We start from the raw sequence: 26909 nt of genomic DNA on the forward strand, positions 1-26909 counted from the left end.
TTAGTGTGAGCGAGTCCGGGTTGACATTTGGGTGGCCTTGGGGGTGGGTTCTTGCTAGCTTGGGAGGGGGGAGGCTCATCTTCAAAACACCACATCCACACCCCACACCGACATACCACAGATACATCGGTCCCGCTAAATAGTGTCTCTTAGGTAGGTAGGCCAGTTGGTAGGTGATCAGTGGATAATTGCCCTCAACATAATTATTAGGGAAACCGAGCCTAGTTTTTTTTAAAAAACTAAATAGGGACTCAGCAGGGAAAGCATTAGTGAGTGAGTGTTAGGTTTGAATTCTATATATATATATATATATATATAAAAATTTGTAATAGCTGTCAATAGGCTTCCCATTAGTGCCCCCATAACTAGGGTTCCACTGCCCATCTCTGGCACACGTGGTGGTGCCAGGCCGGCCCGGGCATACTAGTGTGTGAGTGTTTAAGGCTTCGTCACCTGTTATTGGGGTTTAGGGCCAGCTCAATTCCAGAGGAATTCAGCTGATTGGCAGGCTCAGGTTCCCTGACATAAATAGGGTTGCTTAAAAAGGCACTTGATTGTTCATCTCCAAGTCACAGAGCCACTAGAAACACAGATTTATAGCAGGTTAGTTAGGTCTTGAAAACAAAGTTGACCTTTGTTTTCTAAATCTTTTCTGATTAGTTAGGGTTGAATTTGGGAGGGGAAAGTATGTCAGAGAGGAAAGCAGAGAGGGGACCCGGGGGAAAGGCTAGGGAGAAATCTAGAGGGGAGGAGGGGAGGGGGAGGGGGACTGCTGCGGCAGCCCCTCCATCTGAGCGGAGGAGGCCCTCCCCTGCGCTGCTGCCGTTCACCAGCCTGGCTTCTGGTGACAGGAAGAGGGTTCGCACGACTCTCTTTCCTGAGGCAGCTGCTGGAGGGCCACCCCCAACCCGGGTGCGTGAGGCAGGGGCTGGCACTGGGCAGGGGCCTGCTGCTGAGGCTCCTCCTCCTCCAGTGGTTGCGAGCCAGCTGCTGGAGGAGGGGCAGCATGTGGTGTCTCCTGGGATGGGCGCGGAGCACATGACTTTCCCTGCGCTCCCGCTCACCCCAGGAACCCGGAGGATGTTGGAGGAACTGCCCGTGAGACCCCCCCTGGGGCGGTCCACCCCAGTTTCCTCTGAGGCCAGCAGCAGGCCTCTCGCGGCTGTGCAGGAGGAGAGGACGCGGGAGGAAGAGGCAGAGACTGTGGTGGAAGAGCCCACATCTCTGCCCCTTCAGCCTCGTCCATCCCCACCTGCCCGGCCGAGAGTGGGACACGGTGTGTCCGGCCAGAGCACCTCACAGGAGGTGCCGCAGGGTGGTCCCGAACGCGCTTCTCCTGGGAAGCGTGGGATGCCCTTTTCCTCCGAACTCTGGAAGCACTTCCAGACAACGGAGGATCCCCGAGCAGCCCTGTGCCTGCATTGTAGGCAGCGCGTCAGCCGTGGCAAAGATGTGTGGCATCTCTCCACGTCTGGGATGAGGTACCATATGAAGAGGCACCACCAGGCGGTGCTTCTTCGGGAGGAGGGTTCGAGTGGCGCCGCACGGCCGCCAGCTAGCCAGAAGGAGGCAGGCTCCTCTGGTGCTCTCCCCCCAAGGGTACCTGCAGGAAAGGGACGCCAAGCCTCTCTCCCGGAGATGCTTGGTATGCAGGGCGCTAGTGTGCCCAGAGAGGGGATCCGGAGGGCGAGCAGGCGCATCACGCGCCACATCGTCAACATGATAGCAGTGGATGGGCAACCGTATTCCGTAGTTGAAGACTTCGGCTTCTCAGGGCTGCTCCAAGATTGCTTTCCCTGGTACGCCGTCCCTGCTCGCACGTCGTTGAGCAGATCGGTGGTGCCCTCGTTTTACAGGGCTGCCAGGGATCATGTGAAGGCACAGCTGTCCCGGGTTGCCGGGAGAACTGTGCACTTCACATCGGACATCTGGACCTGCCCAAGTGTGCAGCAAGCGTACCTCTCGCTTACTGCTCACTGGTGGGAACCCGAGTCGGTTCTGGGTGGGGGCCGGGGGGAGGTGCCTAGCACAGCTAGACAGGGAAGGATGCGAGACCGCCAGGCCGGCTACTGCAAGGCCTTGCTTCACGCCGAGGTGCTCGACGTGTCCCACACGGCGGAGAACATCGCTGCCACCTTAAGGAGACAGTTGGACGAGTGGATAGGCCAGGGACCCGCCACCGTGGGATGCATGGTGACGGACGGTGGCAAGAACATGAGGGCAGCGGCGCATCTAGTGAGCCGAGAGAGCGTCTACTGTGCCGCTCACAAGCTTCACCTAGTGGTGAGAGATGCGCTGGGGTTGGGCTCCTCGAAGGAACCCGTGGATACCCGGACCCGTGAACTCCAGTTACTTGTCCAGAAATGTCGGAGGCTCACGGGTCACTTCTCGCGCAGCGTGAAGGCCACGCACGAACTGCGCCAGACACAGGTCAGGACAGGTGTGCCAGAGCACGCTCTGATCACTGACGTCAGCACTCGCTGGAACTCCACCTGCGCCATGCTTGAGCGCTTGGTGGAGCAGCAGGCCGCACTCCACGCGTGGCTCTCCGAGCACCGCGGTGCGAGTCAGGTGGGTGAGTTCAACCGGGAGGATTGGCTCACCATCACCCAGACAGTGGAGGTCCTGAAGCCCTTCAAGGACTTCACTGTGGCGGTCTCGTCAGACACGGCGACCCTCGGTCTGGTCATTCCCCTGGTGCACACGCTCCAGAGGAATCTGGCCACCCTTGCAGACCGGGTCGCGCCCCGTGCTGACCTTGTTCCAGCGGTGCGCGCATTAGTGAGAAGGCTGCAGCAGGGCATAGCTGCCAGGCTAACTCCTCTCACTAAGGAAGAGTCATACATGTTGGCGACCATGTGTGACCCGCGCATAAAGGGCACTTTCGCCGAGCGGGACGGGAACCTCACCCAAGCCAGAGACGGGCTCTGCTCTTGGGTGAGGCGCAGGCAGGCCAAGAGGGGACGCCTGTCGACAGGGGGGACGCAAGAGGGGCCCTGCCGTGCGGGTCCCTCTGACGCCCCCTCTGCGCAGGCCCCCCCCGAGGCCACCACCGGAGTGCCGATGGAGATGGAGATGCTCCGGTGGGCCCTCGTCCCCTCTGGGGTCGTGAGGACCGTGAGAGAGGATCCGGCGGAGGCGATGGTCAGGGACTACCTCGCGGAGCCCTGCGAGTCGCTCTCCACCGATCCGCTCAGCTACTGGGCCAGGAAGGAGTCGGTCTGGCCGGACCTCTCCCTCGAGGCGCAGCGGCTGCTCTCATGCCCTCCGACGAGCGTGGAGAGCGAGCGCGTCTTTTCACATGCGGGCGACATTGTCGGCCCACATCGCACTCGCCTTCTCCCATGGAGAGTCGAGCAGTTGACCTTCCTGAAGGTCAACTCTCGCCTCTTCGATTTCTCAGGACTGGACTTCCAGAGTGACTGAGGTGAGCCCAACTTGTGGCCTGCATCCTCTATGAGTCCAATCCTTTGGAATCGCGCTCTCCCCTGTATAAAACCCTGTATATACAGTTAAAACCGGCCAGTAGAGGGAGGGTGGTTAGGAACCAGTGGCAAAGGGAAAACACCCAGCAATTTGAAAGCCCCCCCCCCCAGGGTATTCAAAACATCTCCCATCACTGAGACATACCCTGTGGGACCAAATTTATTATGAAAAATAATGCCCCAGAAACATGGATTGCTACTGGAGGGAGAAACAGGTTAGATAGGGATTGCTTAGGTGTTTTTATCAGATGAAATCATTGTAAAAAAAATTGTAGAAGAATTGTTGTACTGTTTTTTGAAAGTTGATGTTCTGTTCATGTAAAAAAAAGGAAAAAAAACCAAAAAAAAATGTTGTGATTATGTTTTTTAAAAGTTGATGTTCTGTTCATGTAAAAAAAAGGAAAAAAAACCCAAAAAAATGTTGTGATTATGTTTTTTAAAAGTTGATGTTCTGTTCATGTAAAAAAAAGGAAAAAAACCCCAAAAAAAAATGTTGTGCTTATGTTTTTTAAAAGTTGATGTTCTGTTCATGTTTAAAAAAAAAAATTTGATGTTAATGTTGGGTTTGCATGGTTGGGGGATGCGGGAAGAGTGGTGGATGGGCACCGGCCAATGATGATCTCTCACAGATGTTCCCAGGTAAATTCTGAGGCTGGTGTGGGGGTGGGGGGAGACCTCTGCAGAACTGCTCCAGAAATACCATTGTCCAGTGCCTTGGAAGTGCCCAGTTCAGCTTTGTGTGTCTGAACTGAAAGCACAGCCACAGGAAATGACATAGGTTCTGCTGGACCCTGTTGCAGTGGTTCCCCCCCATTAAGTCGTTTTATGGAGGGAGAGTTGTATTAGGCTGGTAGTTATTATGATCATCTTCTGTTTCCATGCCCTGTTGTGCCCGCTCACTATGTAACCTGTTGTAATGTTCAAAACTTTACTGTTTGTCCATTTCAAAAAAAAAATTGTGTTTAAGATTCTCTGATGTGTAGTTAATTGTGTTGTGTTGTGCTATGAGGGACAATAAGTGTAATATGTTGTGATTTGTTGACCACTTGTAATTTGAAAATGAGAAAATAAAGGTTTTTTAAACTTAATGATTGTGTGTCTGTGTTCCCTTCTTTGATGGGAGGTTGGTTCCCAGCATAGGGAACAATGGGGCAGGCTGGCCAGCCTGTTCCTGGGGTACTCGGTGTGGGGCAGCTGAGGGTGGTTTTGGTTCTGAGAGGGGCTGAGTGGAGGATTTGGGTCTGTGTGTGGCAGCTGGGGTGGGGGAACTGGGTTTGTGTGGGGCTGAAAGGAGTGGACTATGGGGGATGAGAGCACTGGTCGTCCCTTTTGCCCAAGTAGGCCCCCTGCTACTGTCCTGGTGTGGGCTTCCATGCCTCTATCAGTTGCTGGCCCTCCTTTGCCATCTTTTTCAGAAATTTTCCTAGGGCTGCCAAACTCCTGGTTGGGCTTGAGTTCAGGTTAGAGAGAGTAGTTCCCTACAGATAAACTGGCTGCTTCCAAGGGCAATCTCTTTAGAGGGCAAATGCGGACCATGGATTCTGGGGGAGATCCCTACTCAGATTTTCCTTTGCACAAGTCCCACCCCCAAATTGCCAGTAACTTCCAAGGCCAGAGTTTGCCACCCCAGAGAGATCCCGTTCCCACCCTCTTAGCCTTGGCATGAAAGTTGTAGCCCCCATGGAACGCTTCCAGGTTCCTGATTCCAAGCCCAATGACACCAATGTAAGACAATCCAGACCTCCATCAAAAATGGATTTTAAGTAGCAGTGGGATTGGGCTGCATTTCAGTCATTCACATATCTGGTTGTGTTCCCAAACATTTAGCTTATGGTTTTTTAAATCGGCGTATGGCACTTAAGGACACTTTTAAATGGTTCTAAAAACATATTTTTATTATGAAGTATTTAATGTGGCATTGATCAAGGGCAGGCCTTTTGGCCAAATGAGCAGTATCAGTACAGTAAAATTTAGACAAAGCTCATAGGAGGAAAAAGCATTCACACTGTGAAGTGGGAAGAAAGTTTCAATTTACATGTACCATGGACTCCGAAAAAGACATGTCCAGACCAAATCAGGCCTGCTTTCTCCCTTGAAGATATCAATTGATGATAGTGCTTATGTCACATCATGAGAAGACAAGGTTCACTAGAAAAGACAATAATGCTAAGAAAAATTGAAGGCAGTAGGGAAAAGAAGAATACCCTAGATGTGGTAGATTGACTTCGGTTTGCAATACATGGACAAGGTTTTTGGGATACTGTGGAGCTCAATATAATTCTAAAGTACACCACAAGTGATTTGAATGCATAAAACATACAGACACATACACATAAAATGTATATACCCCCTCCCCACCAAATTAAAGGTTTATCTTATGCCCCGGTTTTCTCCCCCATGGGAACCTAGAGTGGTTTACACATTGCTGTTCTCCCTTGATTTGTTTCACCCTCATCACAACCAGGCTAACAATAGACAGCTGCTCCATGCCTCACATTGGAGTGACTCCACCGATGGCCTTCTTAGTTGTATGAGGGGGTGGAGGGGGGGGGGAGGAAGGAAACAACGCACTCCTGCCCACTCTATCTGGGGCCTAGGTTGCCAAATTGCTTGGCCTTGGCAAGGAGCCAGTGGTGGGGCGGCACTGGTTCTGGGGCCCCGTCAAGAACATTTGTCCAGGGCCCCAAAATCACCTAGACTGCCTCTGGAAAACACAACACAATTGTTTACTTAGGCTGAGCCAAGAACATCCATCAAGCCTACAAGGCACAGAATCAGAGTCTGCCAGATTCTAGACCAACTCTCTAGCCATTGCACTACAGTGGATATCTAAAAATTGTTCATACCCCCACCAGCAACTTGAACATTTTTCTCCAAAAGGCACACAACTTGGCTGGGTCTCAAAAAGGACTATGATGCATGGGCCTGTCAATGCATACTGGTACTAAGGCTCTGGCCGGGGGGAGGGGGGCATTGTGCCAATGCCACCCTGGCTTTGGAAGGGGACAGTAAAATAGAAGAAATAATCTAGCTTCAGTGCCTCCCCCCCTTCTCTCTCTCTCTCTCTCTCTCTCTCTATAATGTGAGTGAAAACATTACTATACCATCACTGAAGCCTACAGGATACATAGGGTCTGTTCACACACGCATGATCATTTAATGGCAATGCTCTGGCATGATGATGTCTGTTCTAGGAAGTGATGTGATCATCACACAAGGCTGGGGAGCACGCACAATTCACAGCAGGCAGATTTGGGCCACAAGGGATCCTGCTTTGGCCTGCAGGGCCCAAATCAGCCCACTGCAAAGCACAGGCATACTCTCAGGGCAGCCAGATGACATCAGTGACATCACGGCAGCAGCCCCTGGAGCGTACCTTGAAGGCTCATTCACTGACTTTCCCCCTTCGGGGTGATAGGTGAGAGTGGGGGATCCCCCACCAAGGGGAAACGGATCCCTAATTGTGTCTGAGGTTGTGGAAATCAAATGGGTCATATTGCTTCTGTCTTTGAGGGACTTACATGCACATTATATTTAACTCCAGATTTCTTGATTGTCAAGGAATGCATGTGGTGGGGGGTGGGGGGAAGGGTGGGAGAAGGGCCCCTGAGGGTGAGGGTGGCATTTGGCATGCAAAATGCCACCCCTGGCAAGACAAGCCTCTCCCAGCTGTCAGTGGTAGAGATGAGAGCAGAGCACCCACTTGGGGAGGCCATGAAATGGCCCCCCCCAAGTGGGAGCAGGCTGAGCCTTGGTGGGGGGATGGGAGGAAGGGTGGGAGAAGGGCCCCAGAGGGTTGGGGGGGGGGATTTTGTTGCAGTGGTTCCCCCCCATTAAGTCGTTTTATGGAGGGAGAGTTGTATTAGGCTGGTAGTTATTATGATCATCTTCTGTTTCCATGCCCTGTTGTGCCCGCTCACTATGTGACCTGTTGTAATGTTCAAAACTTTACTGTTTGTCCATTTCAAAAAAAAAAATGTGTTTAAGATTCTCTGATGTGTAGTTAATTGTGTTGTGTTGTGCTATGAGGGACAATAAGTGTAATATGTTGTGATTTGTTGACCACTTGTAATTTGAAAATGAGAAAATAAAGGTTTTTTAAACTTAATGATTGTGTGTCTGTGTTCCCTTCTTTGATGGGAGGTTGGTTCCCAGCATAGGGAACAATGGGGCAGGCTGGCCAGCCTTCTCTGCGGGTGGTGGGGGGGGTCAGGGGGGTGGTTGTCTGTGTGCCAGGGCAGGTGCTCTTTCCCAGGGACGATTTGGCACTGCCACCATTGTGGCACCCCTTGTCTGTGCAGAACTGCCCTGGGAAAGAGAGTTTAGGGGTTCCCAAAAGGGGAGGGCAGGCCAGCCTGTTCCTGGGGTTATGGTGGGTGTGGGGCAGGTGGGGGTTGATTTGGGTCTGTGAGGGGCTACTGGGGGGATTTGGGTCTGTGTGTGGCAGCTGGGGGGGAATTGGGTTTGTGTGGGGCTGTGAAGGGTGGACTATAGGGGCTGAGAGCACCTACTTGGGGAGGCCATGAAATGGCCCCCCCAAGTGGGAGCAGGCTGAGCCTTGGTGGGGGGTGGGAGGAGGGGTGGGAGAAGGGCCCCAGAGGGTTGGGGGGCATTTTGCATGCAAAATGCCACCCCTGGCAACACAAGCCTCCCCCAGCTGTCAGTGGTAGAGATTAGAGCACCTACTTGGGGAGGCCATGAAATGGCCCCCCCAAGTGGGAGCAGGCTGAGCCTCGGTGGGGGGTGGGAGGAGGGGTGGGAGAAGGGCCCCTGAGGGCTGGGGGGCATTTTGCATGCAAAATGCCACCCCTGGCAAAGGAAGCCTGCTTCTTCATTTTTTCCCCATAGGAAATAATGAAGAAGATGCTCCTTTATGGGAGGATGGGGGGACCTGCTTTGGGGGGCCATAACATGGCCCCCCAAAGTCCAATCTGTCTGAAACTTGGGTGGGTGTTAGAGAAGGGTTAGAGGAAGGTCCCCACCAATTTTGGGCTTATTTGGTGGGAAAATGCCTCCTCCAGGCATCCTGAAAGACGGAGGCATTTTCCCAGCAAAAAAACCCGAAAGAATCCCGAAAGAATGCCGAAATAATGCCGAATCCCGAATCCCGAAAGAGATTCTTGTTTCGGCATTCGGCTAATGCCGGTAGAGAATCTTGTTTCGGGTAATCCCGAAACAAGAAAGCCGAAAGTTTTTTCCTTGCACACCCCTATTAAGGAGTTTGGTGACTTGGCAGGTTTCTTCATTAATAAAAAGAAGTCAAAGATACTATGTAAAAACATGACTAAGCAGAAACAACAATTGTTAATGGAAACAACGGACTGTGAAGTAACTAGTAAGGTGAAATATTTGGGAGTTGAGCTGACTGCAAAAAATATAGATTTGTTCAAGAATAATTATGAAAAATTATGGACTCAGATAGAGAGAGACTTGATCAAATGGAATAGACTGAATTTGTCATGGTTGGGCAGGATTGCAGCAGTTAAGATGAATGTGTTACCAAGAGTAATGTTTTTGTTACAGACAATACCAATCATCAGAGACTCTAAACAATTTGAAAAATGGCAGAGGAAAATATCAGATTTTGTTTGGGCAGGCAAGAAGCCTCGAGTGAAAGTAAAAGTTCTACAAGATGCAAAGGAGAGAGGCGGAATGCAACTGCCCAATCTGAGACTTTATCATGATGCAATCTGCCTAGTTTGGCTAAAAGAGTGGATGACATTAAAGAATAAGAAACTATTAGCCCTAGAGGGATATAAAAAAATTTTTGGATGGCACGCATACCTATGGCATGATAAAGTAAAGGTCAACTCGATGTTCCTGCATCATTTTGTAAGGAGAAGTCTATATACAATCTGGAAGAAGTACAGAACTTACCTACAAGAAGGAACCCCCTTGTGGGTGGTTCCATATGAGGTGATAGATCCGAGAGCTGTGGATAATGAACAACAATGTTTAACGTACAAAGAAATAACTAAGATTGAAGTATCTAAACTTAGAATAAAGACGCAAGAGGAACTATCACCTAACTATGATTGGTTCCAGTATAGACAGATTAGAGACTTATACAACTCGGACTCTGCAAAAGGGGGCATACGAACAGAGAACTTGGAACTAGAGCAGACCCTTCTTAAAGAAGACAAGAAAAGAATATCCAAGGTATACCAAGTACTGTTGAAATGGTATACTGAGGATGAGATAGTTAAAACACAGATGGTGAAATGGGCTATAAATTTCAATAAAGAAATAACAATGGAGGCATGGGAATACTTGTGGAAAACTACAATGAAGACAACGACATGCATTAATATTAAAGAGAACATTTTCAAAATGATTTATCGTTGGTACATGACACCAAAGAAGATTGCGCTAGGGAACTTGAATACTTCTAATAAATGCTGGAAATGTAAGAAACATGAGGGCTCCCTCTATCATATGTGGTGGTCGTGTGAGGTAGCTAGGCAGTTCTGGGGGGAAATAATAAGAGAAATGAGTGAAATTTTACAGTTTCAAATAAATAAGAACCCAGAACTCCTGCTGCTAAACTTGGGAATGGAGGGAATTCCAGCCCATCATAGGACGTTGATTTTTTATATGACTGCAGCAGCTAGACTTTTGTATGCGCAGAAATGGAAAGTACAAGAAGTGCCAACTATTGAAGATTGGATCTACAAATTGCTGTATGTGGCTGAAATGGACAAGATGACAAGAAAACTGAGAGATCTGGACTCAGGGCAGTTTAACACAGACTGGGAGAAGCTGAAACAATATCTGGAGAAGAAATGGGAGGTGGGAGGAAAACTGTGGCAGTTTGAGAACTACTGAAGTATAATAAAAGTATAAAAGAGAGGGGTGACTTTACCGGGGGAGGAAGAGAAATGTGAATTTATAAGCAGTTAGATTAATTGATTGAGATATATATAGATATGTATAGGTTAACTGATAGAACATTGATAGAGAATAATTAATGATAAGGTTTAAACATGAGGATTGAGTAAATAACAATATTTTCTTTCTTTGATAAGATTTATATGCACCAAACTGAATGTACAGAAGAGTTAAATTGATTGATTATGCGAGGAGTTATATAGAATTACCATAAAAAGTTGAAATGAGTAATATATAGAGAACAAATCAAATTGTTTGATTTAAATGTGGGAAATTTTTATGGTTTATGATATATAGGTTTATATAGAAATATTCAAAACTGGAAAATGGGATAAATTGTTTATCTAAAGACGTATAGTTTGGGTGTATAATAAGTAAAGGAGTTAAAGATGTACTGCTTAATATAATGGAGAATGTATATCTGTTTTAGACAGAGGAATTTAATAGAAGTAAGGGAAAAGGGACAGAGGGTGGGAAAGCTGTTGGAAGTCAACAAAAGGGGGGGAAAGGGAGGGGGTTAGAAACGAAAAATTAGGGGAAAATTGATTGTAATGTAAAAATAAAAATGTTCTAACCCAATAAAAAATTTTTCAAAAAAAAAAAAATACAGATCTTGATTATCTGGTTTTGTATCCAGGCACTGCGCTCTCTGCTCAAATCTCCACTGGCTCTGCTAGGGATTTCTGTCTGTGTCACCCTTATCTGCAGCCTCCTTTATGTCTCTGCATGGATTTGGCCAGTCCCTGAGAACTCCATCTCACCCCATCATCTTTGACCACTGGGAGAGGACAAATTTAAACTATCTGAGGGCCAAGCTACACATGACGAATGACACTTGAACGGCAAGTGGATTGAGTGGAGGGCAAGTGAACAGGGAGAAATACACTTGCCATTCAAGTGTCATTCGTCATGTGTAGCTTGGCCCTGAGATATCATGCATCAATAGAAACCTTGGTATAACAGAAAGCTTGGTTGTAGACAGCATTGATTCTATACATGCAGAGGGACAAGATGTTTAACGGACAGAAATAATAATAATAGCAACAACAAAAACAACAACATTCTATTTATATACTGCCAATGAGAAGGACTGATTTGTTTTTGAAAGCAAGACTTGAGAGACTGCAGTTCATTCACCTCAAATAGCTGGAGGGAAGCATGGGTTGTACTTGTGTAGTGTAACACACACACACCACCCATTAGAAATATCAGAATTGTTCTGAGGCACTTCCTTGTTAGTATATTAACATAACAACAACAACATTTGATTTATATGCCATCCTTCAGGACAACTTAAACCCCACAAGAGTGGCTTACAAAATGTGTTATTATTATCCTCACAACAATCACTCTGTGAGGTAACCCAAGGTCACCCAGCTGGCTTCAAGTGAAGTAGGGAATCAAACCCGGTTCTCCAGATTAGAGTCCTGCTGCTCTTAACCTCTACACCAAAATGGCTCTCAGCCAGCATACTCATAGGTCTTGAATTTGATACATTGTTTGTGATAGTTTCTACTCTGACATAATATTTTTGATTTGTCAGCATAAGAGAAAGAGAGAGAATATCATGCAGTGGTTAGGGTGATAGAATAGGACTGGGCAGTCCCTCCTTGAAGAACTGTTTATATAGAATAAATAATATAAATGCACACACATGCGTGTGCGCGCACACGCACACACCCTGAAGCAATTTTCCAGGCTCATTTTGTTCAAAATAACCAGATCTGAAGATATTCATATCCACACATTCAACATCCATTAACGTTTTATGCTCTGAAAATGTGTACTTTCCATTCTACCATTATTTATAAATCTTTTTGTGTCCCCAACAGAGTTCTGCACAGAAAGGCACATAGTGTTAATTGCACGCTAGGAAGATCTAAGTGGATCTCATTACTGGGATGTTTAAGACATGTTGTTTCAACAACTAGGAGATGGACACTGCTACCATTCTGAGATAAACTGCACCATGTTCCGGAGGCATAAAACAAACAGATTACACAGTGAATGGGAAAGGGCAAAGTATAAATCAATCATTCCTAGTAATAAGCTATCTGCCAGCAATAGCTTTGTAAAGGACATGGGAGTATTTATTTCGGTATTCTGTCCACAAATATTTCACAGGGAAAACCTCTGAGATGACACACCAAACCCCATCAGTATACTGAACGCTGCAGGTAAAGATGTCGGATAGCTCAGAAGTGAAGCATGCTAAGCAGAAAGCTTCAAGACCAACCACACCCTAAGGTGAAAACACTGGGGCTTTGATCTATTTATTTATGTACCAGCACAAAGAAGTATTTTCAAGCATTCCCTAGTTCTTCTCATGTTTTCTGGCAAGGAACTCCAACATAAATGATGTCATTCAGTTCTGTTAATATATGTGGTAGACACAACATTGATTCTATCTTTAGGCAGGAGCAACATATTTGAGAAAAAGCCAACATGCGCTTAGGTTGTGATCCGTCATTTATCATGTATAGGTTCTATGCCAACATAATGCTCCCCATTTCTGAACTTTGGTCCAGCTCTGTCAGCATAAGAGGCAGTAAGTGCTTAGGATGTTGGATAAGAATTGGGAAATACTAAATTCAAATCCCTATATGCCACGCAACTCATAGGGGACCTTAGGCCAGTCATTTGCCTCTGGGGAGGTGAAGATGAAGTTAACGAACCCTCTGTGGAGCGATCTCCACCGGCTCTGTGTTTTTAAACTACCTTCCTGGAGAGAGGTGAAACAGATAGAGCATTTGGCTCTGTCTTTTTAAACTACGCTTCCCAACTAACATTGCATCTCCATACACTTGAGCATCCTCGTGTAAGATGTCTTGTGTAGGGAGACTCTTTCTCTCAGTCTAATCTACCTCCCAGGATTGTTCAGAGGCTAAAATGAAGAAGGAAGCTACTTCAAGCTCCTTAGAGGAAGGGTGGTCTAAAACCAAGATACGTAGAAAACGCTTTTAGCTCATGTGTTTCTTGCTGCTCCCTGATGCCTCCTCCTCCTCCTCCTCCTCTCCTTCCCCTCTTACACACAAAATGCTTCCTTACCTTCTTTATTAAAAGCTAGCCACAGCGCAGTGTTATGTCTGCACTGATATTAACATTAACCATTGCTGCATACAGCCCTTCTAAGAAGGTGCAGCTTGCCGGAAGGAAGAGCAAAAGAAGTCTAATTATCTTGCCTGTACCTGCTTTAATCTCAGCAGCAAAAGGGCAAGCATACCCTTTTTGAAGCTTGTTCTGACATTTAAAAACTTGGTTCCAAGAGAGGCATGTTTAAATTATTTATTTACAAAAATATGAGCACATATGTGCAGCTTATTGAGCATTAGTCTTTCTCCCTCCCTCTCTCTGTTCCAAATCCATCACTCCTTTCTGTTCATCTCAACCTTTCATATACAATGTTCATCCAAAAAGTGTACCTCCAACTTCCATAACAAAAGAAAGAGGAAAAGAGCCCATAAACATGTGGCATAGGGATTCCATTCCCCCGGTGGGGACAGGGATCCCCCAGTGGGGGCAAGGATCCCCCTCTTTCACCTTCCATGCATGCCACCATTCACCTGGCTGGTGGGGGAGAAGGGCGCGGGAATGGGTCTCCCAATCATGCTCCCAGGGGCAGCACGGTGATGTCACTCCCGAGAGTGACATCATTGTGTTGCCCTGAGAGTGTGCACAGGTTTTGCAGTGGGGCGATTTGGGTCCCAAATGGGCCGAACTGGGCCTGTTTGAGGCCCAAATTGGGCCCACTGCAAAGTGCACATGTGCTCCTGCACCCGCACGATGATGTCGCCCAGAAGTGACGTCGCCGAAAGTGACATCATCATACAGGCACAATGAAGCATACTGGGGACACAAGAAAAGTAAGCACTAGGTCCCCAGTCTCCCACCAAGACTGTAAGGGGACCTGGCAGCCTTAATGTGCAATGTTCCAAATACCCCAGCCATAGTTAGGAGGAGTGTGAGAACATTGTCGTGTATCCTGTAGACCTCTTCCACTGAGCCAGAAGAAGGCTTCCAGTATGGCTCAGCAGAGTGTCAAAGTAGAAGCCATTACATCTACACCAGACTTCTAACTAAAAAAAACCCTTTATCAATAACATGTTGTCAAGGGGGAAAGCTACAAATTCTATAATCCAGCAGAGCTGACATGTTTAAAACTGAGAATGGATGAGCCAGCTTGGATTGTATAACCAAAGGTATAAACAGTAACACACCGTTAATTTAACAACCCTGACAACAAGTCATAGCAGATTTTTATGGCGATTTGAAAGAGGCCTGCAAATTGAAATACTGATAAGTGATAATAGTGCTAGCTCTCCCTAACAACTTGTCCACATTAATTGGTGATAAACTTGGACGTTGGTGATCTACAGTAGTTTTTTGCAAAAGATCAGTGAAAATGGGAGATCAGAGGTTATATCAGCCGATCAGCACTTTAGGTCTATGTGTGAAAATTGTACCCCGAAGAACTTGTGCCTGATGAATGATAGATACTCTGTATTAAAGGAACTATTTATTATTAATCCATAGACAGAGATAAAAAGCACATTAATTAAGTTGGGGGGAGATTCCAAAAAACAAGAAGCGACAGAGATGCCAGATAAGGAAACGAGAGGGGGTAGAAAAGCAAGAGAAAATTGGAATGATTAAAGATTGGCAGAAGGTATAAAGAATGTGTGTTTGAACCAAGAAAAGATAAGCAAAGGTGAAAAATAATGGAAACCATCAATATTCAGGAACAGAGAAAGGAAATGTATGGCCCCAATACCATTCAGTTTCAGAAGAGTGTTAAAGAATCTGCACTTGAAATGTATAGTCTGATACCAACACTCTCCAAAAAAAACATCTGTGTGAATACAGTTCTACTCTTTGAGCTGTAGATATATCAATTTTATATATCAGATATATCATAGCTGTAGATATATCAATTTTAAAGAGCACTGGGCAGTAATAGAAATCTTTGACTGGACAATAAGGTACAAGTGCAAAGATTGAAAGGGATAAGGCAACATATGAAGAAACCTAACTAAGTCAAAAGTTTATGGAAGGTAAATCGTACCTACAAATCATAGGGGAAGTCAGCAGATCTGGATGAGATGGAAACACCAGCAACAGGGATCCACTAAGTTACTCCACTAAGGCAGCAGGGAGGAGGCAGTGAGGGGGGAAAGTAAGCAGGAGAAAAGGAGTGGGTAACAGTCCAACAGCAATTATAGGGCAAGCAGGTGGGGCACAGAAAGAGAAGAGATGGAGGGTCCTGATCCTTGTAACTCAAAGGAGGCAAGATGGACATGGCTGGTCCAAGTCTGGATAGACAGATAGTTTCCATATATGACAATGGACATCCTAAGAATGACAAGGAAACACTCTTTATGGCTAAAAGCACACAGATGAATGTCCTTCATTATACTGTGATCACCTCCGACTAGGATTACAACCTTCAAGGTGGGGCTTGGCATTATCTTACTATATAATTAAGCGTGTTTCAGACAACTCACTTTATACCCTGGTGCACCACGAGAGGGCGCTGCCCTGGAGGGAAGCCTAGGAAAGGAACCATGTCCCTCCAGAAAACATGCCATGGTGGGAAGACCAGGCCAGGAGCAGGAGTGGAGCAGGTGGCAATGCCCACCCCCACCTTAACACAGCTGGTATTAGGAGCAGAGCAGGTGGAAATGCCCTCTCCCCGCCTTAACCCAGTTGGTTTTAGGAGTGGAGCAGGTGGCAAGGCCCACCCCCAACCTTAACCCAGTTGGTATTAGGAGTGGAGCAGGTGGCAATGCCTAACCCCAGTCTTAACCCACCTGGTATCAGGAGTGGACAGCGGGCAATGCCTGCCTCATGCCTTCACTTGACTGGGATCAGGCCCAGAGCAAGAGGCAATGCCCTTCTTCTCTTTACCCAGCCAGGATAAGAAGCAGAGCAGGTGGCAATGCCCGCACGCTTTAACCTACTGGATCAAGCCACTGAGCAGGCGGCAATGCCCTCCCTGTCTTCACCCTGCCAGAGTCAGGAGCTAAGCTTGCAGCAATGGCTGCCCCCCACCTTCAACCTGCCAGAACAAGGAGCAGAGCAGGTGGCAATCCCCACCCCCCTTCACCCAGCTGGGATCAGGAGCAGAGCAGGTAATAAAGCCTGCTGCCCACCTTCACCTGTCAGGATATGGTGCAGAGCAGGAGGCAATGCCTGTTTGTCCTTTTACTCAGTAGGGAGCATGTGACAATGCCCACCCACCCCTTTACCCAGCTGGAATCAGGATCGAAGCAGGCGGCAATACCTGCCCCCCTTCACCCAGCCATAGTCAGGTGCAGAACAGGAGGCAATGCCCCCCCCCCTTTACCCAGCATGGAGCAGGTAACAAAGTCCACCACCCCTCCAGATGGCCAAGATCAGGCAGATTAGGCATGGAGCAGGTGAAATGCCCACCCCCTCCTTCACCAGCTGGAATCAGTGACAGAGGAGGAGCGAATGCCTGCCTGCCCGCCCTCCCCTTTCTAGAGCCCATTGTATTTTTCCCCCACAATGGGCTTTGTTGCTAGTCCTGTAATAACAACTAATCTCCAGACTAGAGTGATCAGTTTCCCCTGGAGGAAATGGCAGCTCTATATAATATATAAAGATACCAATAAAAAATAAGATGTCTCACCTATTTGTTAACATGTTTCTTCACAATCATAACATTAAAGTACATATTTAATACTTACTTATGTAGAAAAAAACAAACAGCAATTATGGCACCCAAATCATATTATAAGAACTATTATTCAAACTAGAACTACACAAGGAAAACGTTCTCCATATGTGGTGCCATTACAGAGTCGATCATTAGGGTTACCAGTCCGTTGTGATAGCAGGGGATCCCCCGCTTTCACTCGCCAGTGCCTGCCACCACTCACCTAGTCAGCAGGGGGAAAGGCATGCTCCTGGGGTGATGGGATGACATTGCCTTAGGGTTGCCTGGTCCAGGTTAGTAAGTTCCTGGAGATTTTTGTGTTGGAGCCTGAAGAGGGCAGGTTTAGGGAGGGGAGGGGCCTCAGAATGGTATAATGTCACAGATGTCACCCTCCAAAGCAGCCAGGGGGACTGATCTCTGTCACCTGAAGGTCATTCGTAATTCTCTAGCCACCTCCAGGAGGCTAGCAACCTTATATCATCTCCTAAGAGTGATGCCACCTGGAGTGCACTCCTGTACTTTGCAGCAGGCCTATTTGGACCCCAAATGGGCTGAATTGAGCCCCTTTGAAGCTCAAATCGGCCCCCTGCAAAGTGAATGAGAACTCCTGAGCCTGCACAATGATGTTGCCCAGAAGTGACATCGCCAGAAGTGATGTCATCATGCAGGCATGGGAACGCTTGTGTGTGAACACACAGAAGGCGAGTGCCTTCCGCCACGAGTACAAAGGGACCTGGTAACCCTAACTATCATACTTCTCAAAGGTCACATACCCAGAGATCAAAGATGGTGACCTCAGAGAGCAGTCAGAAAAGATATTTTGCAGTTTTAGCAGATTTACAGTTCTGAGACTCTTACCAAATTATATTTTATGAGTTGGATCAAAGAAACCTGGAGGAAATAGTTTGAAATAGAAACCATACTTTTGCCAATGAAATGTAAGTTCTGTTTGGTATACGTCATCACTAGCCCTTCACCAAAAATGCAGTGGCTGAACTATGCTGCAAACTACCTGATTCCAACATCAATAAATAAACAGATTCCCCTTTCTGAAATTATCTTTCAACAATCTGCTATTTTATGCAGAATGAATGCTTCCTAGTGGATGCGGAAATAGGTTATTCACAGCCACCCGATCATGAGCTGCAGACGGTGACCTTTCTGCCCCATTAGGATGAGTGACCATAAATTTGCCAGCTGGACATTAATGGGGACTTTAATTGAAGGGGACTGCCATCCTCTCCAATTAGGAAAAAAATGCTCGAACAGACCTGATGGTAAGGCTATCAAGAGAGCACAGTAGTCATCCTCCTGTATTACCCCACTGAACAAATAACACTTCAGTCCAATTAGAAAGGTTAGCTCATTTCAGATGTGTAGCTTGAAAGCCTAGCCTGTTTTCAGATTTGTCCTTTTATGGGGGAAAAACAAACTAACCAGAATCTTGTCTCTGCCCAAGCAATAAATAAACATGTACATCATTAGCCCGGGTGCATTTTTGCTGACAGAAGATGAGAAGAAATATTTTGGGATGGTCAAGTTTGATCTATGAGCGAACAAAAGTGTGGCGCTGGAACGGAGTAATGAAGAATAGCCACATCGAGAAAGGGTTTTGCCATTTTAGGCCATGAATATGTTAGATTAATTTGTCAGTTTTGATTAAGGCCATGTCTGCATGTCCTTATAGGGATGGCCCAGTCATGGGACACTGGCGGCTTTTCCCCAGGAATCCTGCGGTCCCACAAAAGGCACCAGAAAACTGAAAACAAACCACCTGCAACCATTTTGAAAACGGAGATGTCTAGATTCCTGGGGGAAAGCCACCAGAGTTCTGTGACTGGGCCATCCCTATAAGGACACGTGGAAATGGCTTAACTGAAAAGTTGATGAGTTTTGATCAGTTAAAATGATCTGCTGGTAGCTGGTGGGTCCCAAACTTGCACAGGACTGCTTTATAGCAAAAGGATATGTTCCCTGCTATTTCTTTCTAAACACAGCCGCTATTTTCACAGATACTCAAATAGATAGGAGGTGTCATCTTATTGTGCTTTCTCTGAGAAAAAAAAAGATATTTGTTTGTGTCATTTGGATATTTCTATGGGGAAAAGATCAAGGAACTCTAAATCAAACAAGTTTTACGGGGCTTTTACTGCCTCTTTCTCTCTAACTAATGTGACATTCTCTGTACCTTTGAGACTAGAGTCTGTGTAAAATTTGGGCAATGCATTGCCGTAAATCTTTTTTTTTAATCTGAAGCTTGATCTACCCGACTTTGATGGATCCACTATGATGATTAAAAGCATTCACATGGCAGGTGGGCACTAATAAAAAGCCTTTTAGACTCTTAAACCTATGATAAACCTACACATGTTCACTCTTCTGCAAGTTTTTTCTATTTTATATTCATTTTTCATTCTAGCTGACCTTACCTATAGACATAAGTATGGAATCTAACACATAAAAGAGCGTATCTTCAGAGCACAGCCACCTCCATTAATGGCAGTAAGCACAATTTTGAATAGAAAAGGACAGCACTTATGGCAAGGGGCTTAGAATGGCCAGAGGTCTCAACAACTGTGTATTGATAGGCAAATATGACCCTGAAGGGAGCTACAGTGTCATTCCACAAGTGGCCACTCTAAGAACTGCAGCCTGTACCAGTCCATGGCCATTCCCCCCCCCCCCGCCCCATCATAAAAATAGCGCCCCACTCATGGAACGTTGGTGACTCCTCCGCGCGATTTCTGACGTCACCGTTTCCAAAATGGAGACAGGCAGTTATAATTCCGTTTTTGTGCTGCCATGAAAATGGAATCATAACTGCCTGCCTCCGTTTTGGAAACGGTGATGTCAGAAATTGTGAGAAAGCGGGGTGCTATTTTTAAGACATGGGGAAACGGTTCATATGAGATTCTGCCTCTGATTTAGCTACTCAGTTTTAGTGATTCCTTCAGTATGAAGGGCTCTAGCCCTGTACTGGCTTACATATTGGGCCATCTTCTGCCTCTAATCCGCAGATTACTTATGGGATGAGACCTCCTGTTTGCCCATGATGACCCCACATCTTGCCTCTGGTCTAGTCATTTCAGCTTCCTGTTCAGGGAAGACGGTCAAATTAGTCTCCGTTGCAGTAAATCCAGTCTGTGCTGGTCACACAGCTCTTTCCACTTATACTGTAACAGCCACATTAATCCAAACGCATATCCATCATGCCATACCAAGAAAAGTCAGTGAGTTGTAAACAGATACATTTGGAAACAAATTCTTTTGTATTCCCAAAAGACTATTTTCTAATTTTGCAAATCTTTCAACAAAATGCACAAAAATAAGAGAACCTACATTCACAATGTCTCTTACCACAGCAACACTGTTTAAATCACCACAATCGCAAAAACTACTGGACTATACAAGCTGTTTGACGTGGAACTTTTCTCCATGTGATTATGGGCATACATGTGGTTAAGACACCTTCAGGCTTTTCATGGATACAGCAAAAGTGTTGCAGAAATGAGCTTTAGAGAAATTATGCACCACATAATGTGGTATAAATGGGCAGAAAAGACAGAAACAAAGGTCTCAAGGTCTGATCCAGAGCTCTGCAGCCACTAAAGATTCACAAACAGCAGGTGTGCAAGTAGGTTTCCCGATTTGCCTTCAGTATAAAAACACACATCAGAATATCTTTTCCAAAAAGTCTGGCAGAGCCGCGGATTACTCTGCTCTGCCAAATCTCTAGAATGGAGTTGGGAATAAAAAAGAGAGTCTACAATCCAGTCCAAGCAGGCACAAAGAGGCCTAGCAAGGTCTAGGGATGCCTCCAGATTGTATTAGGTCTCACACTGCTTCCGCCAAGCACAGGAAGAGGATCAATGATACGTATCCTTGTTGGCCTGAAAGCTTACAAAAACCTAGCCCCAGGTTGCTATCCTCAAATACCGTTTCAAGGGTGGAAACCCAGTGGGACCTGCATCCATTCTGAAAATCATTTCGCCCCTGCTAGGCTTTCAGCCCACTGCCGGGATCTATGCTCATGCCTAGATGTGCACCAGACTTTGTGCCAGTATGCAACCATACAGAAGAGAATGAGACCACTTTAGCCACCCCGTATGAAGAAGCATTTCTGCATAGAGGTACTCTGTACATAAATTCATAACCTTTGCATCACTCTTAACATAAACAACAGCATGCTAGAACATTTCTTCATCATCACTGAAAGGCCAAACGGGATATGCTGAGGATAGTAAATACATGTTCCTCATTACTTAGGGCTGCCAGATTCCCTTACTAGCACAGCGGGAGGGGGACTGGGCACTCACCGCCATACTCTTCATGCACGCGCACTTCTGGCAGGCTCGATGATGTCACTTCTGGAAGTGAGGGGGGGTGACCTGGTACTTACCTCCATGCTGTTCATGCACGCACACTTCCAGCAGGCATGATGATGTCGCTTTCGGAAGTAAGGTTGCTCCTGCCCTCCACAGGGGCCAATTTTGGCCATTTTTGGCCCGTGTGAAGGGCAGGAGAATGCCTGCTGCTGGGCGCAGTGACATTATCGCGCCTGGTGGTAGTGCACCCTCTGCATGATGGCCTGGGAGGCTTCTTGCCTCCCAGGCCCTTTCCCCAGGGGGCAGAGGCTTGGAGCGGGGGATACCCTGCCCCCACCAGGGGACTAGCAGCTCTATCATGACTGGGCTACCACAAGGGCCAGCCCAATGCAAATGTAACACTACACTTCATTATGAAAAGTGCAGCCATGCGGGAACGTTTTGCTGTTTCCTCCTTCTTAAACTTTCAGATACATAGAAAGGCTATTATGGTGGACATCACTCTGTTAGAAGGGTGCAAAAGAAGTTGTATAGTATTTCATGTTCTTTTTCTTCAAGCAGTTGGGTAACTTTTCACAGGTGAAGTTTGTGAGATCAACCAAACATTTAGTGGCACTGAATGGTTTCATAGCACTCTTTCCCCCCCTGCATGAAGGTTCAAAACATTTCCACGGTCCTGCATACAGTAATACTATTTGCATGGCCCTGGTGAAAAGACCACCACTTTAAGAGCACTTCTGACCTACAATTGTGGGATAAGATTATAACCAGCTTCCCGCCGATTGTTTTCCTTTTTATTAAAAAAAAACCAAAATCTCATTGCAATTTGCCTGCAGTTATGCAGAGGATTAGTTACAAAATGTCACTGAAGAGACACCGCCTGCTCATTAACATGCGCAGCAAAACCCCTTCTGGAGGACTTGGTTTCAGCTGCTGATAGAGCAATACTTAAAAAAGAAACGGCCCTGGCTGTAAAACAGCTGCTCAGCTAAGCCACCGTGCAAGGGAACTGGTGATAATAAGATGATGGTATAACGACAAGAGTGGGAAGAAAACATATTTTAAGCTGCTTTGAGGTGTACCTCATGGGGTCTGGGTGTTAAAAATGAGATTATCTGCCCATTCTCGGAAGGGGTTCCTTCTTCATTCACCCTCTAACTTTGCCCGGTCCAGACACAGTGTTAAATGTGACTCATCTCAGCTGCAAGGGTAATGTGTTCTCTCTCCTACAAATGTTTCTAGGGAGGGAGGAAAAAATATCCATTTGTTTGCTTCAGTGCTTCTTACTAGAAACACAGACGGCATTTGCATTTGGAAAGCACTTGATGCGATTTGGAGGCTGAATGGGTGTCTAGTCGTGAGTTACTATGGACGGACAGTTGCCAGCTGTCAACTCAGAGTTCATCCCTCTCCCTCTAAAAGCTCCCAAGCAAAAAGTGCATGCAGAAGCGGCTGCATATTGTCCTCTTAGTTCCTATGGCCCTTTACCCACTCATCTGACCCACAGTATTTAGGGGGGAAAGAATGGTAAGGCATGCTTGCTACAAGGAACAGTGGAGGAAAATGAATGAAAGAGCTAGGAGACCAAAGGAGACTGATTCTCAAAGGTGGCAAATCCTATTGGTGCCTTAAAGTTTTGGAAGGGACAGGAGGAATCAATCCTTTTCATGCCTACATAAAGAAAATGACCACAGCAGCAGGAAAACAAAACCTTCCCAGCTGAATGCTCTACCCTTGAATGAGCTCTTCATCAAGGGAAGATACATCATTGTTATAGAATGCCAGATTACAACCCGGTTAATCTCTTTGGCAGCCAGAGAGCCAAAAGGATATTAAATAACCTACCAGTCACTGTCGGAAAATATGGGTTGTTGGATCCAGCCAGCTTGTTCACTCAGGGCCAAACCTGATGTGTCAGCATCCACGTGGTTGCCATGAGAACGCTGCCACCATCTTAAAGTCATTCTCTACCACAGCATGGAGCTGTTGTCCCCTCTCCTGTGTGCCTTTTCAAGTGCAAAACAGCCATGGGGGCATTTTGGCACATGCAATGGCATTGGGGGGGGGGAGGTGCCTCAGTCCAGCATGCTGTGGGCCTGATCGGTCTTCCAGGCATTTTAAAATCACTTTAAAATGGAAGTAGCATTTTTGTGGCAGCCATGCAGATGCTGTAACATCTAGTTTAGCTCTCAGTCTCAGCTAATTCTCCTCCTGACTACAGTCCCTACTGTCCAACTGGCTTTTGTTCATGAGGGTCCCATGATCCCCACCTAGGCTTGCCAGCCTCCAGGTATAGCTGGAGATGTTCCAGAATTACAACTGATCTCCAGGCAACAGAGATCAGTTCCCCTGGAGAAAATGGCTGCTTTGAAGAGTGAACTCTATGGAATTATACCCCATTGAGTCCCTTCCCCAAACCCCACCCTCTTCAGCCTCCGCCCCTAAAATCTCCAGGAATTTCCCAACCTGGACCTGGCAACCCACTCGACCATAGCCTTTCGGCTTAGTCTAAGAGAACCCTGCCTCCCTTTTCCCTGGGGGAAAAAGCCGGTTGGATCTACCCCATGGATTGTTTAATGTGCTACAACTAAATGACTTAAAAACTAGGCTTGGGCTGTTTCCACACAACCGCTCTTTCCCACCCTTTGCCCGCTTTGTGTGTGTGCTGAGTTGCTCTGAAAATGCAGCCTCCACACACCCTCCTCAAAAGTGCTTATCTTGTGCATTGAGGTTGCAGGACAGCCTCCAATGCTCTTAGAAGAAGCGGTTTAGGAGGGGAAGTTGGGCACTTCGATCATCGTCGCCACCCTCCCATTCAAATTTTTTTTTTGCTCTAAACATGTACAATTGGATGTTGAGAGCTTCAGGGGAGGAGTTGGGCTATGATCAGACAATTCCTCAGAGCACTTTAACCATTCACATGCCCAAGAGCGCAGAAGAAGCGCTCTGTCAGCCCGTGGCAAAAGAAAAGACCAGGGAAAGTGCAGACCTGGGAAAGGCACCAAAAAAAAAAAGCAAACCAAGCAGCCTGCAACTGTTTTGCAAATGGAAATGCCTGGAATCGTGAGGAAAAGCTGCCAGCATTCCATGAGTGGGCCATCCTTATAAGAATGTGGGGACACAACCCTGGTCTCAGGGCCAAGCTACACATGATGAATGACACTTGAACGGCAAGTGGATTGAGTGGAGGGCAAGTGAACAGGGAGAAATACACTTGCCGTTCAAGTGTCATTCGTCATGTGTAGCTTGGCCCTCAGTCTATATGGGGCGGACAACTATACACATAAACAGTCCAGAGAAACACACAGCTAATGATGGCATGACAGAGAAGCCAGAGGAAATAGAAGCATGAGTTAGTCTTATCAGGCACTCAGCTAATGACTAGATCTTCACCTCAGACTTGGACAGCAAACATTTCTTCCACTGGATGTTATTTCCACCTGCAGGCCTTCAGTATAAAGAACAGCAGTGATAGGTATTGAGGTGAGGAGCTCCAAGAGTTTTGCACTGTCTGTATCTTTTCCCAGTGAAGTGGGTTGGATTTTATGGGTTCACCTGTAAAGAACCGATCTCTGGATGGCCCTGCCCTGTGATGGCTTCCCACTCTAATGCAGGGCCGGATCTACGGTTGCCAATGCCCAGGACAACCGTAGCCAGGCTCTACACGCGAGCGCATAGCGCACGCGCACGCTCCTGGCACTGCGTGATGATGTCACTCCCGTGACGTCATCACGCTGGGGCGCCCCCCCACCCCCGCAGCAAGCCAGCTGTCCCGGCACGCCGTGGAGCTGGTGGCAGTACGAGTGGCTTGGAGGCTGCCCGCGCCATTCACCTGCCCTGCAGGACAAGGTGTGGACGGCTCCCAATAAAGGAATTCTAGATCTGTACTTATAGATACACTTACGCTTAGCTCCTTAGAGCTGGCTCAGGAATGGCACAGCCCCCTTGGACTAATAGATGGAGAGTGGCTCTTGGTTTTGAAGTGCAAATAAGTCTGTGGAGCTCCAAAAATGTTGGTTTTACGTCACATCAATCCGCTCACTTGTCTTTTGGGAATCCTTAATATTGTGATAGTAAGAATGGAAAGAGGGCAATTGTGTGGCAATTCCTCATGCCCTTTCCCCAGATCTCAAGGCAGAGCGGAAACTATGCAGCAGCCCCTTTTAGACAATGAAGCTTCCCAGCACAGTAAATAAGAAGTTCACGTTCTTGCATGCTAACAATAATAAAATTTTGGCATTTGGGTTTTGAAATGAAGGAAATGCTGCTCTCGTGACATTTATATGACAAATGCTACTTTTAGAAAAGGCAGCAACACTGGTCTTATGTTTGCAATACTACCAAAGTTTACTAGGAAAACATAAAAAGAGATATACCTAAAACCAGCACAAAACTTTTCAGAGGCAAAACTCAGTGACCGTTTGGGCTTCCTTCCATCAAAAGAAGAAAACTCTTTCAAGTACCTTGTTCATTGTACCGTTGGCACCTTTGTTTCCATTTGCTAGCTCTTCTCTGGACAAGCCCTCTCAAAGACGGCTCACCAGTTCTAGGCAATCCACAACATTAACAGGTAACTGCAAAAAAGGTTCCGTACCCATTTGGACAGTAAATCTTTCCATGAATCAATAGAATGTCCATGTCCTACATAATTTCAATGTAAGTTCTGAAGGAGAACATGAAAATAAGCTCATCTCCTTTGACGGAAGAAGGGGAAAGCGTAATGCAGCCCTCCCCAAGATGTCACATCATCTTTTCCATAGTCTCAAAAAGGCATGGAAAATCAGCATATGGAGAGCCTCATGGTGAATATTTATAAATGCTATAGGCCAAAGGGGAATCGTTTGCTATGGGGAGGCCACTGCTGACGACACCCTTGGTGATTCAACATGCTCTGCCTTAAATTTCATGTACTACTCATTAACAGAGGGCCGGTTCCCAAGACCACCTCAGTAGGCTGTAAGGGAGGAAAACCCCTATTCTTGTAATGGATTGCAGACATCTGGGTTGTCTACACAGGACGACATAAGGAACATTTCACTTCATATGGGATATCAGTATTCAGTGTGAAAACTAAGCTAGGCTGTGCGTTGAGCTCCAAACAAGCTTCAAGGAACATTAATGGTTTATTTTGCAAAAGTAAACTTAACCATGCAATTAAAACATTTATTTTAAATTAGGCGAAAGAGACATTAGATAACAAGTGAAGGAGATCTAATCTTTCTTCCTTTCACTCTCTCAAACAGCAGACAGGTCTTCAGGCTCTCCGAAGTCTAGTCCTTCATAACATCGTAATTAAAAAGCAATAATTGCTGATTAGGGATGGCAGGTTTAAAGAAAGTTCCTGTCCTATCCAGGCAACAAGTGAATGAGAGAGCTCAATGGATTCTGGCAAAGGCCTTGCTAGCAATTGCCTGGAAAATGCAATTAAGATTTCTTCTGAATAAGTGGTCTCTGATGATAAACAACGGACTGCTAAGCAAAGAGTATGAGAGTACAACAAATTCATGGCTCTAACCTTCTAAAAATCACATGATA

The 26909-nt window shown here is 46.5% G+C and overlaps 1 protein-coding gene across 1 annotated transcript in view; it reads right to left on the reverse strand.

The window, feature by feature from the left end:
• GPC6 (glypican 6) overlaps positions 1-26909 on the reverse strand; it is a 1020154-nt gene that overhangs the window by 684864 nt on the left and 308381 nt on the right. The window lies entirely within an intron of this gene.

Source organism: Eublepharis macularius, chromosome 3 (assembly GCF_028583425.1).
Source record: "Eublepharis macularius isolate TG4126 chromosome 3, MPM_Emac_v1.0, whole genome shotgun sequence".
Taxonomy (NCBI): Eukaryota; Metazoa; Chordata; class Lepidosauria; order Squamata; family Eublepharidae; genus Eublepharis; species Eublepharis macularius.